Source organism: Gasterosteus aculeatus, chromosome 1 (genome assembly GCF_964276395.1).
Source record: "Gasterosteus aculeatus chromosome 1, fGasAcu3.hap1.1, whole genome shotgun sequence".
In the NCBI taxonomy this organism is placed as follows: domain Eukaryota; kingdom Metazoa; phylum Chordata; class Actinopteri; order Perciformes; family Gasterosteidae; genus Gasterosteus; species Gasterosteus aculeatus.
Window position 1 is genome coordinate 9,430,349 of NC_135688.1, and position 16,224 is coordinate 9,446,572.

Consider the following 16,224-nt stretch of genomic DNA (forward strand, 5'->3'; position numbering starts at 1 on the left):
GCTGTGCTGCATGCCAATTCCATAGGAGCAATGCAACAAGCAGCATAATGAGGCAATTGGCAATGGTTTCTGCCTTTTGTGGTGCAGTTAAAGCATGTTCCACCCATCCAACAAATGAAGTTGGCACACTGTGAAAAGCGCATCGGTTCGATCAGCCCTCAGATGTCCATCGCTCAAACCACATCCAGCCACTGCCGTCACCCATCTGTAACGGAACACTGAATGCCTCATTCTCATTCTTAAATCCAGCGCACGACGCCCCAGATGCTCCCCACAGCTCCTTCTGACATAAATGAATTGTTCCCTACCTTCAATCCTCACAACTTCTTGGAGGGAGCGTAAGCAAGCGTCTGAGACGAATGCAATTATTCTTGGGTACTTCCCGTCTCTGGCAAGTCCAAACATTGTCTTTCTACGCCTCTACGTTCGGGATTGGTGGACTAGTACCTTTAAGTTAGTCTTAAAAAGTCTCCCCCATGGCTGCGTTTGTCTCGCCATCTCTGCCCATCATCCTTTCTCCTTCTCTCCTCTCCCTTACTCCAAGGAAACCTCTGCACTTGGGTTAATGATCACATCACAGACTTATTTCTGTACACTCACTACCTCCCAATTATAACCGAGAGTTGCCTTTCTTTAAAATAAGGATCCTCATCCGCATGTTATTGAGGACACTTCAACTCCTGCTGCCTTCATTACCCGCGGTTCTCTGGATGCCCTGCAGTCCTTCTCCCCCATCTCCAATTCGTCTTTCCACTTCTCTTTTCCTTCAGGTCTTCTTCTTTTGTTGCTTTGCTATTATTTTTTTTCTTCCTTTCTAGACCAAACTTTTCCTAAATACTAGAAACCTTATTGATCCACGTCTCGCCGTAAACATTAAGTCATGCCGAGCTTATGAGCCGACTCACCTAACTTTTGTTGTTGATGTGATTTGCTAAAAAAAAAAAAAGTAATGCTAATAAGCACGGCCACAGCTGGGAACAGATTTAAAAAAGTAACGGGGGTTTTAGTTTAAGGCTTTGTGGTTGAATCCTTGTTGTGAATGAATCATACTGCAGAGACTGTTGCAAAATATTTACCGGCATAATTCCCTCAGCCACTGCAGTCTTAAGAAAATATAGCTCTTTTGGGCAGCTCGAAATTGGTAATTCAATCTTGGCATTAGCATGTAGATAGAGGGCAGTTTTGACTGACACTTTGGTTCAAAAAATTCAAATTAAGATTCATGAGAAGATGGTTTACTGTATGTGTACACATGTCTGCACAAAATAAAAGGACTTACTACCAAGTAAAACCATTAGGATACATATTGTGAATGACATTCAGGAACGTAGCTGTTCGCAACCTCGCACATCATCCCCCCTGAGCCCTTAGCAAAAGTTCAAAATGGTTAATTTCATGTTGAATTGAGAAAGACAGAGGAATGAATGTGAGTTGGGAGAGTTGTGGGGTGAAGGGATGTAGGGTTGAGGGATAGAGGGATAGATGAATAAAGGGGGTGTAAGGTTGTAGGGTAAGGAATGAGGGAATGAGGGTGATGGGAAGATTGGATGTTGGGTAAGTAATGAAAAGGTATAGCGTACTATCACTACGAGGATCACAACGGATCTTAATTACGCAGTCAACCGCGTTTCCTGTAATCAAGGGAACCAGAGAGAGGGAGGTAGAGAAGGAGGGAGGAAGAAATATAATAAGTGGGTTAGGGGGGAACTGAGTCATGAAGGAAGTAAATGGCTTTAGATATGTAAAGGCCATAGCTTATAAAACCTCATACCACTATGATGGGATGGAGAACTTATGGCACATGTCTGCTGGTATATGCATGCAGAATACAATTAATGTGTAATAGTTTTCTTGCAGAACTAGATCTCTTCTCACCAACGTCTCTTGGTGAAAACTAGCCTGGATCCCGTCCACCATTAGCTGAGCTCAGCTTGAAGCCTGGATGAATGAAAAAACAGCTAATGTGACTTTCTGTTGGAAATAACGCAATAATATAATAGTCAGCAGGGCTCTTAAGATGGCATAATGTCTGCCCCATTTGCAATGATAGCTGTGTACGTCATGTCCACAGATAGAAGATGTCTGCGCTTAGATTGTCTAGATGATGTCCTGGAGGCTTGTGAGACAAAACGAAATGTCCTTGGGAAAAGAACACGATGGCCCGGCACTCGGATGCGCACAAAGCCTCCTGGTTTCATTATGTTACCTTCCAACTACATTTGCCTGCTCCAAAGATGAAGACCTTTGAGTAGCCTTGACACAGGCCTTGTATGTGTGTCAAATACGTCTCCCGTTTGCCAAATTGATTAAATAAATGTCCTGTTTAATGATTTTACACCAGTGTCGAGTAAGAATATTTCTAACATAATTGGTCCTTCGAGCTGGATCTCAACAACTCTTTTTCCTCTCTTGGCTTGCCCCTGGATGTGCACAGCGAGGGTTCTTTAAGATTCACCCGCCCTATTGCGTTACAAGATTAGTTTGATTGATTGTGACCACTTGAGTTGGAGAAGCAAAACTGGAAGAGCAAGCTTTCCACAGTCTGTGGTAGCGGGTTAGGAAACGTTTTGGGAAAACACTTGATTATGGTAGTCTCTAAAGCATTAACAGTAACAAAATCATTGCAAAATCATTTAAAAGAAATGCTATTATTCTTTGATTTGGTGTACTTTTCTGAGGAAATGACAACTTGAAAGGTACATTTAGGCAGATGGAACGAGCCTGTAACCATATCTTTACATAAGAGTATTTTAAGATACATTGGTTTAGATTATAATCATTGTATGTATAATCATAATAATCATTGATGGCAATATTTAAAATAGATAGCTATTTCCTGAAAGGTGAAACTTTCAGAACTCATAGACTATACTTGTTTTTAGTTGAGGGAGAAAAAGGGATCTATGAAGGACTATAGCTGACTATTAGGTGTATTGTGCTGCAGATCGAAGCACTGCCTTCCTTCAGAGGCCTCACTGGATGTTTTCTCTGCTAAATACAAGCACAACACTGACAAGGGACTGATTATCTCTTTCAACACAACAGGAGGCAATCGTGTTTTTTTTTGTTGATTTACTAATATCAACATGGTGAATTAAGTTGGATTGTTTCTTCTCTGCAGTGTTAATAATAATCTATCGATCTATCTATCGGATCCATCTATGGCCTGTTGTTCTGAAAAAATAATCAAGATCAACCTGGATTCAGTTCCAAACAGAGGGAGCAGGATATGTTGAAGCACCTTAACAAATTAATTGCTGAATGGCGCTCTTAGTACACGGCCACGAGTAGCCATAAGGTTAACAAGGCCCGCTCCACCATGCCCTATCATACTGTCCACCTGCTGCTGGGCTTAGAATCTCCAGCAACAAGTGACCTTGGGCCTGACAATACCACGATACTGTTCTGTTCTTTCTGCCTTAACTCGCCTCTGTTTCCCTATTCTGACAAAGCCACAACGAGCATCAGATTCCCTTCATGGACAAGGAAGCTGTGCCTGCATCACAAAGCAATGGAAATGAAAAACTTTTTCAAATACCCACCATGAATTATTCATTCAGGACATCTTTCACTACCTACTTACCACAAATTACCTCTTTCTGTAGAATCTGATGAAATGCGACACTGCAACTAGATGGAGAGCTGCCATGAAATCTGTAAAGTTCTGCAGAACCTCAACCGCACATTGCACACAACAGAAAAATGAATAATTCCTCTGCTTTCTTGTGTTAGCATACCCCCCCCCCCCCCCATTATGTACTGAGACAGGAACTAAAAACGTGCTGCAGGAAGAAAAAATTAAGCTGTTCTCCGGTCAATCTGTGGGGCCGTCGGAGGTTAACCTAAATCATCTCAAATTTCTAGATCCACCATAATAACTTTCTCTTTTGCACTCTAATGGTGCCATTTTCTTGGCGTTTTACTCAGAAGACATTAACACCTGCGGGTGTGAACTAAACGTCTGCAGCCAATTTATCGCCTTACTTTACTTTAAAAGATGCCAAGATACACAACCGATGAGCAGATGTCTGCTTTACCTCTGATGACCTCTGCCCGGAGCCACAGGCTCCTCTGTCCTGTCCCGAGTCAACTTGACTTGACCCTGAATCTGCCCGTGATCAGGGTTCTTAAAAATAGAAGGGGCAAATATTGTTCTTTTTCTCTGCCACCAAGACCTGTGTGTCGATGATGCTGTTTAGTTCAAATCGTAATTAATTCCCCCAATTCCCCTTGTGTTTTGTCTGAATATTATATAACTTATTATATAAGTTGTTAAGCACATGCTGTTCATTCCAACGTGATCTCCAAAACCTGTTTGTAAAAATGTATACGAAATATTTGACATAGAAATTCGTAACAATACATACTAACTGGCGGTGGTTAACCACGCCCCTTGAGTGAACGTCTCTCTGCCATGTTGGATTTTTTGAGGGGGTTAGGGTTAGTATTGTAGTCTTACAATTTAACATTGATTTCTCGTTAAAAATGCAATGATAACACGTTTATTTTACATTGTTAGACTTCACGAAGTGTGTTTACTTAAAGAGTCAACTATCTTTCTTCGCCAATCCAAAAAAAATGTGTGTGCTTGTCTAATTAAACACAGCGTTTCAGCTCATACAGTGAGTAGCAAACAGGGAACGAGCCTCAGTCTCAAGCATAGCGTGTCACAAATGCTTATTTGCTGCTAACGTGAGGTAACATCGTAAATTCTTTATAGGAGGAGGTGAACTTTGCAGCGATGACACGCAGTGCATAAATATGATTCACTCTCAGGATTAGAAGGAGTACACGTGTGTTCTGTATGTGTTCATGTGCGTGAAAGAGGGAGTGAGAGCCCCTCAGTATAGTGTCCTCCTTCTTTCCAGGCCTGTGCTTCCTCTCCTGCTCACTTGCGCTCACTGGTGGTGGCCTTCTGCTTCGGCCAGACTTTTGTACGTTTATAGAACCTAGAATCTGTCTTTCCAAGTCCGGCTCAACATGAGGCGATAAGGAATTACAATCCCTGAACTGAACTTACCTTTAGATCAAATATTGAGGATCTCCTGGGTGTTTCAATAGTTTGAAACAAGGTTGAAGCCGGCGTGTGAAATAATACAATCCGGGTGCCATCATCTAGGTGTCTGTGATTTATTCAGCATGCTGCCAAAATACACCCCTCAACTCGAGGCCATATCAGCGAGCACCAGGCTGCTTTGTTGCCTTACGGCAGACTTCAGTTGGATGTGCTCGTGCCTCCCACGACATGCCTTTGGACTGCACATGTCTGTGTGTGCTTTTTGGGTGGATTTATCTGAGTATGTACGTTTAGGCTGTGTGCTCAATAACAGGAGCAACAGGAGCACACAAATGTGAGAAGACATTACCAGAGAGGTCAGCTCGCCACCGAGGAAAATTGCACAGGACGTTTCACTAACCAGTGACATTTGATGTATTGTGAGATATTTGGATGTTGAAATGCATCTACGATCCTTTGTGCTGTGATGCTTTGATTACTTTTGCCTCACACATAAAAAAAATTCCGCTCGGGGGCCTTGGACAACATCCCCAGACTTGTAACAAATTTTACATCAAAGAACATTTTGAAATGAGTTAAGATGACACTATTGGCTTGAGAGTGATTGTCGGAAAAGACCAACACTCACAACAACGTGAATCTGACAGTTGTGTTGGATGGTGGGGGGTTAGTGTGCAGTGAGGTGCGGTGGTTTCTCTCTGAATGATTACTAAGTGTAAATTAATGAAAAATAATGAACAGGATCCTTAACTTAATCCAGTTGGTATTAAAGCTTGCCATAAAAAACGTTCTAATTCATCATTTTTTGTAATTTTCCTGAGTAATGCACAGTGGACAGTGGACCCAGTTATCTGTGAAAGGAAACCATTTCAAATCCTTTTACTTTTTAGCAATATCTCAACATCATATTAATAGTCATTCCAAATAGACAGGCCTGAATTCTCCATTAGAATTGGAGTGCAGGCAAGTATTAGCATTACAATCTAATCATGTGAAATAATTTATTCTGAAATAATTGTTTGAACGGTGTTTTAATACTGAACCTTAAAGGGGACATTAAATACATTATAAATCACGTTTTTAGTCTTTTTTTCCACATTTCATATTAAATGTTACATTATTCTTTACAGAGTGATCAGCAACAGTCATCAGATACATGTGGATCTCAAAGTGTAACCCCCGTGCTGTGTTGTGTGGAAGCAAATACAACATGTAAATATAAAATACTCAAAAAATGTATCTACTTTGTTGAATACCAACCATGTTTTTCTTAAAGTGCCTGTGGTCTTTGATCACTATCGCATTTCATTTCCATGTCTGCATTAAACTGAATACAGTTTAAAGGTTAAAGTGATGGCCCTCTAATCTCAATGGGCGGCTCAGTGAGGACGCAATTTTTGTTGTCTGGTTTTTCAGAACAAGGTGTCTGATTGATTACATTGTGTTGTCCGTTAGTCCGGTTGTGCTGTATTGCACATCCTCATTTAAGTCTCACCTGTGTAAATAGTAGAGCAAGCTGGACAGTTTAACACATGTGAATCAGACTGGCAGGAATCTATAATGTAAACCCATCCATAAATTCCTTGAAAATGAATACTTACACTTTTCTGGTTACAAGATGCATCACTTTAGCTCAAAAATAATTATCTTCACTGAAACCGCACAGCTTTACGCAATGCAGATACAACTGACAAACAGGCTGTTACTGGCTGAAAACACAAAGCTTCAACCTGAGAGGTATTTGAGTGGCACTCGAAAATGCTCTAGTGCTATTTCTGACATATTTTATACAAAAGAAAAAAATGCTATTGTATGTTCTGCTTACAAACACTCGGGTTTTCATTTAGAACCATTGCGTGCGCATAAAACAAGGCGGCACACAAAATGTTCAGAACTTGGAAAACAGACCGTCTGGTGACCAATATTAGCTTTAAGTCCACGTCGACCAGCAGAGGAATGCAGAACGGTGCAGGTGTCACCTAGTGCCGCTTCAGCTCTCATTAACACGTTCATTTAGGATTTACAAAAGAAGAATGTGGCACGGTAGGCGAACACAAGGTTTTATGAATGACGTGCATTTCCCCCTTTGAACATAAGCAGACCTTTAGTGTGGCTCCTGTCCACTGTTTTAGAATTGAGACCCCTGGAGTGTATTGGAGAACAATTTCAGTTAGACTGAGACAACACATATTAGAGTAACACGGTCAAGAGTGGGTTTTGATGTAAATGAAGTTACAAATCAAACTGTCTTCTCCTCGATTGTCTTGTATTAATTTGCATAGAGGCTGATTTACCTTTAATCCTCAATCATTGTCCTCAGGGTGAAAAATACTCCTGGTTTTCTATTTCAAAAGTATCCTATTAGTGCTATTAGTGAACATGAATAGAAATCCAGCCGAGCTGGGAGGTGTCAGTTAGTGAGTTATGATCCCATTTGTGACCCCACTACTTTTAGAACCAGGCCCTCCTCTTCATACCCGACGACTCAAACCAAGACATATAAAGTAAAAATGTTACCAGAGCTGTTACTTGTTAATCACTATCTTGCAAAGAGTTGCCAGAGTGTAAAGTGATGGGTGAGGCGGCTTCCCTCCTCCCAACCATTATACTTCCTGCACCCTTGGTCGTATCACATCCATATTCAAACTGAATCTTCATTAACTTGACTAAGTACTGTTGTCACATTAACAAAAACTGTCCCAAGACAAGTAGACGGACTGGCAGAGTACTCAAGGAGATCCCATGTGGTGGTGGTGCCTTGTCTGTCTCCAGGATCACAATTACCAATGACGACACGCAGGCAGACTCAAAAGGTGAGCACAAAACAAGGTTGGTTTTATTTCTTTCTAAGATTGAGAGAGACAAGGAGAAATGTATTAATTACAGCTCACTGCGTGGGTCAGAATGCAGTGTTCACCACACTTTTCTAAATATATATGTATATATATATATTTTTTTTACTTCCGAAACCATCACCGATATCCATGTGATGCACTATTGCACTCAGCTGCTACATGACTGTGCACTCAATTATTGGCAAACTAGTTCTAAATTAAATTTATCCCACCTCGCCATCACGGGATGGTAAAATTTACATCCACATCCGTGTCCTTTGTTTTTGAACGTACATTTGTAAAAATAAAAAGTAGAGCTCGCGGAGCAAAGTGGAGATTACATTACACAGGAAACGCGAGGCTAACACATGGATAGAAGGTATAGAAGGTACCCCCCCGTGAGGAATTAGGCGTCCCTGTCAGGGTTAAAACAGAATGTAACCCCGCCTAGATTTTCCTCAGTTCTTCTCAGTCGCCGCGTCTCGTGCCTCCGCCACTACCGAAGGTAACTCCGTGCGTAAAAGCTCCCGGACACCCGACGGACACCGTACAGTTTCAACCTCCGCCTCTCTCTCTTCAGGCGGGCGAAACGGAAAAGAAAGATCATTTAAGCTCGGGAAAGATTTAAGGATTGGAAGCAGATTTATTTCTCTTTTATTTCTGTGTATTATGTTGGCTCGCGTGACATTCTGTTCCGATGCCTCGCCCCCGAGCCGCTGCGCCAACTCGGTTCAGTTATAAAGAGTAAACAATGTGCAAAGCGACATACACCGTAGGAGCTAAACGTGGATTCTGTTGAATTGAACAGCGGGTACCTGTAAAAACAAAGGTTCAGTCAAACTTATGGCGTGAAGGTAAGGCTTTTTTTCTTCTTTTTTTGTGTGTGAGTGTGATGTACAAAACTTGATTTAAAAAAAGAAAAGATGTCGTGAAAAGATTGTAAACCATATCTTCGATCAGTCTAAACATTGCAGAAATTGCCATAAATGTAAAGTAATGTCCAGCCAGCCGGCTTGAGTCATGATACAAAGGGTGATAAAAAGTGATGTATTGTCATTATCAAAATATAAACTTACGGTAAATTTGCTGTAGCCAGAATATTCCGCTTCACCGAAGTGCGTTTCTTTTTTTCCATTTCCAAATTAACACTTTGAGTCCATTTATTTGAATGAATTTGAGCCTGTATGCGTGTACGCATTCACACATCTGTATTATGGCTGATTTATTTCTATAGCAGCTCGGTTGTTGACAGTATTGATCCCGCTTTGCCCTTTGGTGTAAAACAACCGTAGGCAAACACATTTGCGCTTTGCCGCAATTCAGGCCCGGAAAAGTGCTGAGAAGTGAGCCATGACTTCATGTTTCAAACCTCGCCATGTGGCAGAGTGTCCCTTCCAACCCACGGAGCGCTGATTTCAGATCTGTCCGTTCCTTCCAGTGTGTGATTAGCTGGCTTCTCCGGGGACGCGGCGCAGGTGACTGACTGCTGTGTTTTCTGTACAACCTGTGCTGTATCCTAACAACCTTCGCTCAGCAGCCTTGACAATTTAAAAAAAGAAAAGAAAAACAGCGGTGAAAAAATCCACAGAGAAGAGTGGTTCATCATCAGCTCCCGCGATAAACCTGTGTGGCCTCACAGCGTGTCAGAGACATGTATTTGCCATTATTATGATTTATTTGAATGGCCTTTGTTTTCTGATTGGGTATGGCTACTGTATGTATTTGGCCTCTCAAAACCTCACAACACATTTACTCAATTTGAGTGTGTTTATTGCCAGTTTCCAAATAACCCTTTAAAGAGATTGTTGTACAGAATTATGGTATTATTACTATCCAGTAAACATCTGCTGCTGTAAGTCAGCGGTAAGGGTCTTTGGAAAGCTCCACCCTGGTCATAACAGCCAGTAGCCAAATTGCTTCTGTCAATAAAAATGACACTTACTGGCAGACACAGTGCTCATCCATATGGATTCTAAATCTTCGTGTCTCTTATCTGCCACGTCTAGTTGTAAAGAAAACAGCATCATCAGAGTTGCCCGCTTTTCAACGCTTGACACAGCTTTGTTGAATTACATCTCCTCGACGCTTTAAAGTGTGAGCTGTACTGTTTTGATATTTATCTCCACATTAACTACTTTAGTTTATATCAGAAATTTACATGAAGGTGGTAGATGTCCCAAAGTGGAGTAGGCTATCAGCCTCATTCACAGTACAAGCTGAGTAGTTAAAAAGGTGCATAAACACAGGAGCATTTTGGTTGTCTCTACATGGCTCTCAACATGGCGCCGCCTGAGCCAGCGGTTAGCAGCTAACAGGGCTAACAGCTAGTGGTCGCTAAGCTACACCGCTGACAGTCAGCGTGGCTTTATCAAAAGTAACCGCCGCATGACATCAGTGCAGTTCTTTACCGGTATATTTATGTTCAGAATGTCTTATATTGTAAAAGAGGTAGAAAGATGATTCAATTGATGCAGCGTGTAGTCAATAGTGACATTTAAATTCAGCACGCTGCTCCCCAGTGAGATTACATGTATTTAACAGGAAAACGACACCATGCGGCAGCCTGTGCTTTTTTTAATGAAATTACAAAACAACACAAATGTGGTTTTGTACAAAGGGTTCTAGCACCCAAATTTGATTCAATCTGTGAAATTGAAACCTAACTTATTAGAAACCTAACTTATTAGAAAAGACATCACCCAGAACGACGCGTTTCTGTGATTGACGCGAAACCAAATCGTTTTAAATAGATGTACTTTCAGTTTAACAAATTGCTAAAAAGAGGAGAAAAATATGCAATTTACTATGTCATGCATGTTTTTCTAAATATTTAACTTGTTGTTAACTTTTTGTTAGGGCAGTAGTTTGGGAAAAAGGTAAACTTCTCGGGTAAGGTTGAGTTTTTATGATGTAGTTCGACATGTCTTAATGTCAGTTAATGATCATTGATGGTGTCTTGCATATGTTGATACTACTAAATATGTTTGATGCTTTAAAAAACATTATAATGTCAAGCATAAACAAACGCCTAATTGTGAAGCATTAAAACACGAATCCTACAGCTAGGCTGACTAAAGGAGAATTATTTAAATTTGGGAAAGGGTCCTCAGGGAAGTAAAATTGTTTGGACCAGAATAAACAGAAGAAAATAGGAGAGTTACAAGAGAGCTTCTTACCTTTGCATGTGCTTCTGTTGACACATGATTAAACTAAAAGAAAATATAAATTGTTTCCATTTTTAGCAAAACCAGAAGCACTGAAATCTCAAAATGGTCTCCAAATCACTGACAGATGTGAACTCCTCTTTACACACAGTGGAATATTTGTATGTCTCGGTATTATTGCATAAGGCTATAGCCCAAAGTAACCGGTGCAGCTTGTTGTGTGTTTCTAGCGTGTTTCTGTTTCTGTTTGTGTGTGGCAGACATGTGGTTCTGCGGCTCCATTTTGTTTCGAAATCATTTAATACTATTGAGTCTTTTTTAATGTATCGGACTGGCCTACATTCTCTCGCTCCTCAAACCCATTCCCCGGCATGTCAAATACGTCAACAATCCGGAGACCAGCAACCAATTACAGAAGGGATGCATCAGCCAATTATGTATTAAAACCATCACATTAACCATCTGATTATGATCCAGGTTAAAGTTATATGCTTTGAAAGTTATGTTTACAGAATTATCAACTGTACATGAATTGATCCTAATGATGTGCACATAGTGCCTTATATCTAATATAGGTGACACTAAATGGGTATGTGGAGCTAGTTCTTTTTTTTGCAGTGAGAAGAACTTGTTTGCTGTCTTTACAGAATATTTCATTTTAACACTGATTATATTTTCTGTCACCCATTTTTTGAGGGCTCTCTCTTTATTCTGTGCTTTTACAGCTCAGTTACATTTAAATAGCACCTCAGAAATTCATTTTTATATTTAGAATACATCCACATGCAAATACACAAGTTGTTGAAACGACTGCTAGGCTGTTGAAAGCCGACCAAATTAACACATAAAATGCTGCAAACCCACTGCTGAATGGAAATGCAGCATAATTCCTTTTTATCAGAAAAACAGCCTGTTAGTCTTGGTCTTTTGATTCATGATGAACAGGAAGTTAAAACTCAGGAACAACGGTGAACATTCCTCTTTCTGATCCCCTGGGGAGCTTCACACACACACACAGAAATACAATATTTCCCCAAAGAGGTGTGAAAGTGCTTCAGCTACAATTAGGCTGCATTGTGAGAGAATACAAGAAAATGATTTACACTTCTCACTCAGAAACTCTGTCTTTTGTGTCTGAAGCTCTGCCTTTTAAAAGGGCAAAAATTAAAAAGGTGATGTGTGGTGGCGTGTCACATTTAAGCTCGGCGGGACATCATGACTCATGCGTCACTTTGGACAATCTTTTTCAACCTCTTGTGTCAAGTGGCAGATGAAACCTGCGGTTGTACTAAACTGTCTTTCGGTGGCAGCTTCCTTGACATTTTCTTCAATAGTCTGGGAGTCTTTTTGTTTGGTGAACAAAGCAAGCATGGATCCGCATGTCTGTGTGACCTTTTGGTCTTAGCTTTGATAAATTATTCCTAAATCCAATACTTTCTTACCATCTGTTCAGGTCTGAAAATAGCCCACGGACACCACGGCTTTCAAGTAATCGGCAGCAAGCGTTTCAATTGATCAAACGGTGATTCACATTTAACAGGGTGATTAGTCATCTATTTTTAAAATATTTGTACTGTTATTATAAGACTATTACATGATGTTACTATACTACGCCATACAGTACAAGCAATCTGTCTAAATAGTAATCTTAGATTACAACTAGACTCTGCTCATAACCCTTCAATGCCTAATATCAACCATCTCAAGAGAGTTTTTGGGCCAATCTCATTCAGCAACGTAATTTCATTGGCTCATGCAATAGAAATCACTTTAGAAACAGACCTTGCACAACTAATAATAATCAGTTCATCAGTGTATTGCACAAGCAGCAGTGATTGACTACATTATTTGGTTTTCTACCAACCGCTTGATATTGAAATCATCTTTGGCATGGAAATCGGGGAGAGATTTTCCTCACCTGCACACCGCGCAGCTACAGTTAGACTCTTTAATCTAACAAATACAAGCACTATTCCCCAAATTCATTTTTCAAAATGTCCATTAATAGTTTCACAATTCATATTCACAAGTTTGCTTCTGCAAACTAGTGATACTGATGCAGATACATATTAGATTAATTGTACTTTCATGAATTTTTTTTTTAGTCATCCCACATCTCACAATTTGGCTGCAAATTGTGCCAAACAAACTCCATCCTTCTGGTAAACACAGAGAATGGTTAATGTGAAAGACAGGTATATTGCATTATTCATACATTTATTATTGATGTGCTAATCATTTGTGTCAAGACACACTGCATCTCTGGTCACATCAGGGCCAACGACTCAATCCAAGTCACATTGAGGTTATGCAGAATTATAAACAGCTTGAGACCATTGAGCTGTCAGCTTGAACACGGACTGGACAGGAAATAAACAGTTTCATCACTCCACCTTTTTAACACTACAGTTGTTGCAGACGGGCACAGTGGGGCCTACACGAGCACTTGATTTCCCTGGGCCTTCCAAGCCTCTGTTGAGCACGCAACGTGTGTCAGGTTGAGCAATGACGCTGTGTGTGGATGTCTGCATCCATTCCTTTGTGCCTTTTGGCTTTTAACGCAAAATCAGCCAGGAGGGTGTGTGTGTACGTTCGGGTTTGTGTGTGAGAAGTGTATGCGTTCACAAGAGAAAAGAGCGGTTGTTAGTTCGGCGCTTCCCTGTACGACCTAATGAGGTCGACGGAGGCTTGTTTCCAACCTCCTTCCGCTCCTCTTCCAGCGGGCGGATGCTCTAGCGTCTTTCCCCTTTTGGCTTGATTTGAGTATGTAATGGCTCATATCACCACTACAATGACCTTTATGTCTTACTATATCAATAACATTGATGCATAGTTGAAATTTACCCCGAGGGCTTTTGTCTTTGTGTATGAGGCATCAGTGACTTTTTATTTAGCCCTTTATGGCTGTCCTTTCTATCAATGTAACTCGTCTTGAGGTTTCCCGGATGGTCTCCAATATTTCACTTCTTTCTGACAGCATCTCCAAAGTAAAACATCCCTTGACAGAGGAAATTGTGTAGTCTAAATGCCATTTCCTTTGATATAGGTTACCGCACACGTCAGTTATGCCACTTTTTTTAAGTCAGGGGGTTCAGCATGCTGATACTGGAAACTGTTGGGTCCTGTATTTTCTTGGTTTTTAATTTTTTTTCCTAAACATCACATGGTTGGTGTGTAAAAAGAGAAATTCGTCATTTCAAAAGCTATCTTTCCCTTCAAAAACTCAGTTGGTTTGGTGAAAATAATAGTACACTAACAGCAAACCAGATCTTTCCTGCAAAAATGCATTTTTTGTTTGATATAAAAAGGGAAAAACAATTTGCAGAATTTTTCTTATAAATCCTTCACTAATTTGAAATTCCTCAGTGTTAATTATTTTTTGCTCTATCTCAGAGGGGGATCAAACTGAATGCACATTTGGATAAGAAGGATGTTTCAAGTAAAATTGTTTGTAATTGCAGAGAGAAAGGGGACATAATTGCAACACCAAAATGATGACAGTGTAATTGCTACCCCTGAATGTACACGTTTATTTTCAGCACAGTAAAAGTCATAGCAGCCACCACCTACACAGACAGTCTGTGAAAAGCGTCTCTTTCACAGTGATGATGAGTAGCTTCCTCACTCACACAGCAACAAAAGTAAGCATTTCATGAGAAATAAAGTAGTTATTGACTTTGCCACCATCAATGATTTTGACCCAGCATCTAATGGGGGCTGAGGCAGATGTAGAACTAATTGGATGAAGCCTGTCTTAGGTTAACATCAAACACTTTGACAGTATTGACCCAGCGGTATCAGCTCGAGGTTTTGCTTCCTCTTTGCATAGGCTGATACTAGGAATCAGGAAAAGATTTAACGTGTGCAAAACCTGGAGAATAATGGCAAACTAAACATCCTATCTGCACCATTAAAACGCATATGATTATTATTTACTTACACAAACAATAACAGCAGAAAAATCAACAAAATGTTGTGTATCTTTTCTGTTGCATGCAAATGTGGTTTGTGTTGTTCATGTACAGTATGTAACTGTTTCAGTGCATTTGAGGGCGTTTGCCAATCAAATTCAGGGTTTGAGATAGCTGTAATTCGACACAACTAGATTGTTCATTAAATGGAGTTTGTCATAAGATTAACTGGCGGTTTTTAAACAAGTTTTAAAAAAACTGATGACTGCCTCGCTGCTGCATTATTTGATGAGATTATCACTTCACAGCAACAATTAAACTGGCCAATTAGTTTTTCTCTTTCTGATGTTCACAGACGATTAAAAATATCATGTGAGATTTGATAACACTTATTAAACAGTTTCTGTTCATGAAGCAGCTTCAATAAAAACACAACCCTAAGTATTTCCTACTTAATTATCTTCAATAATACACAAAAAGGACAATGAGAACAATTTGTGTATTTGTGGGCCTTTTTATGTAACCAGAAGGGCACTTTTCCCCTCATTTAGGTCCATGCCCTTGCAACTCCTTGTGTCGTTATTGGAAGTGAAAAACAATCTGTGAATCTGCCCCTTGATTCAGACCTGCTCACAATTGAGTGGGTTGCACCAAAAGTTGAGAATGCTGCTAAAACAAACAAACCCCTCTTGAAAGTAATTATGGTTTGACTATTTTTAATTAGATGTTTATAATACTGGGGAAAGGCATGCATGTGTTGCTCCCTCTTAACCAAAAATATTTTACCCCATAATTATTATTTTGTAATTCTTACAAAATACAAAGAAGCCATGTTGTCCTTCCTCTGATCTTAAACATATAGCAGAATGTAAACTATAACTAATAACGCATTTGCTATTTGTTAACAGTTATTAACTCTTTAATCTGATAAAAAAGAAAACAGCCAGCCCTACATGGAAGACATGTAGCCACTTGGTAAAAGACAGACAGCCTCACATGGGCCTATAATCTGTTTTTTGGGGGGCAGTTGGCAGCTGGGGTGGGCAGAGAAAAGCTTTGTCACCACTCAATTCTTTGGAGATCCAAGATAGCCAGATAATGCTTCCTGTTTTCAGAGATCTGTGCTGTGGACCCCGGGGAATAAAAAGGAATGTGATTGGCTTTTAGACTGAGTTATTGGGGGTGGTGAGGTTATGCTATTTAAGGATTATATCCAGGACATGTCCACTGCTCACAATTAATAAATCTTCTAGTTGGCAACAACTAGTATTTAACCTGTTTAATGATGAGAGATACAG

At 40.2% G+C, this 16,224-nt stretch overlaps 1 protein-coding gene across 1 annotated transcript in view; it reads left to right on the plus strand.

The window, feature by feature from the left end:
- Positions 1-8,306: 8,306 nt before the first annotated feature.
- drd2a (dopamine receptor D2a) overlaps positions 8,307-16,224 on the plus strand; it is a 31,101-nt gene continuing 23,183 nt past the window's right edge. Inside the window, exon 1 of the mRNA XM_040188510.2 lies at positions 8,307-8,705. The gene's annotated coding sequence lies outside the window, so the exon portion shown is untranslated. The remainder of the gene's footprint in view (positions 8,706-16,224) is intronic.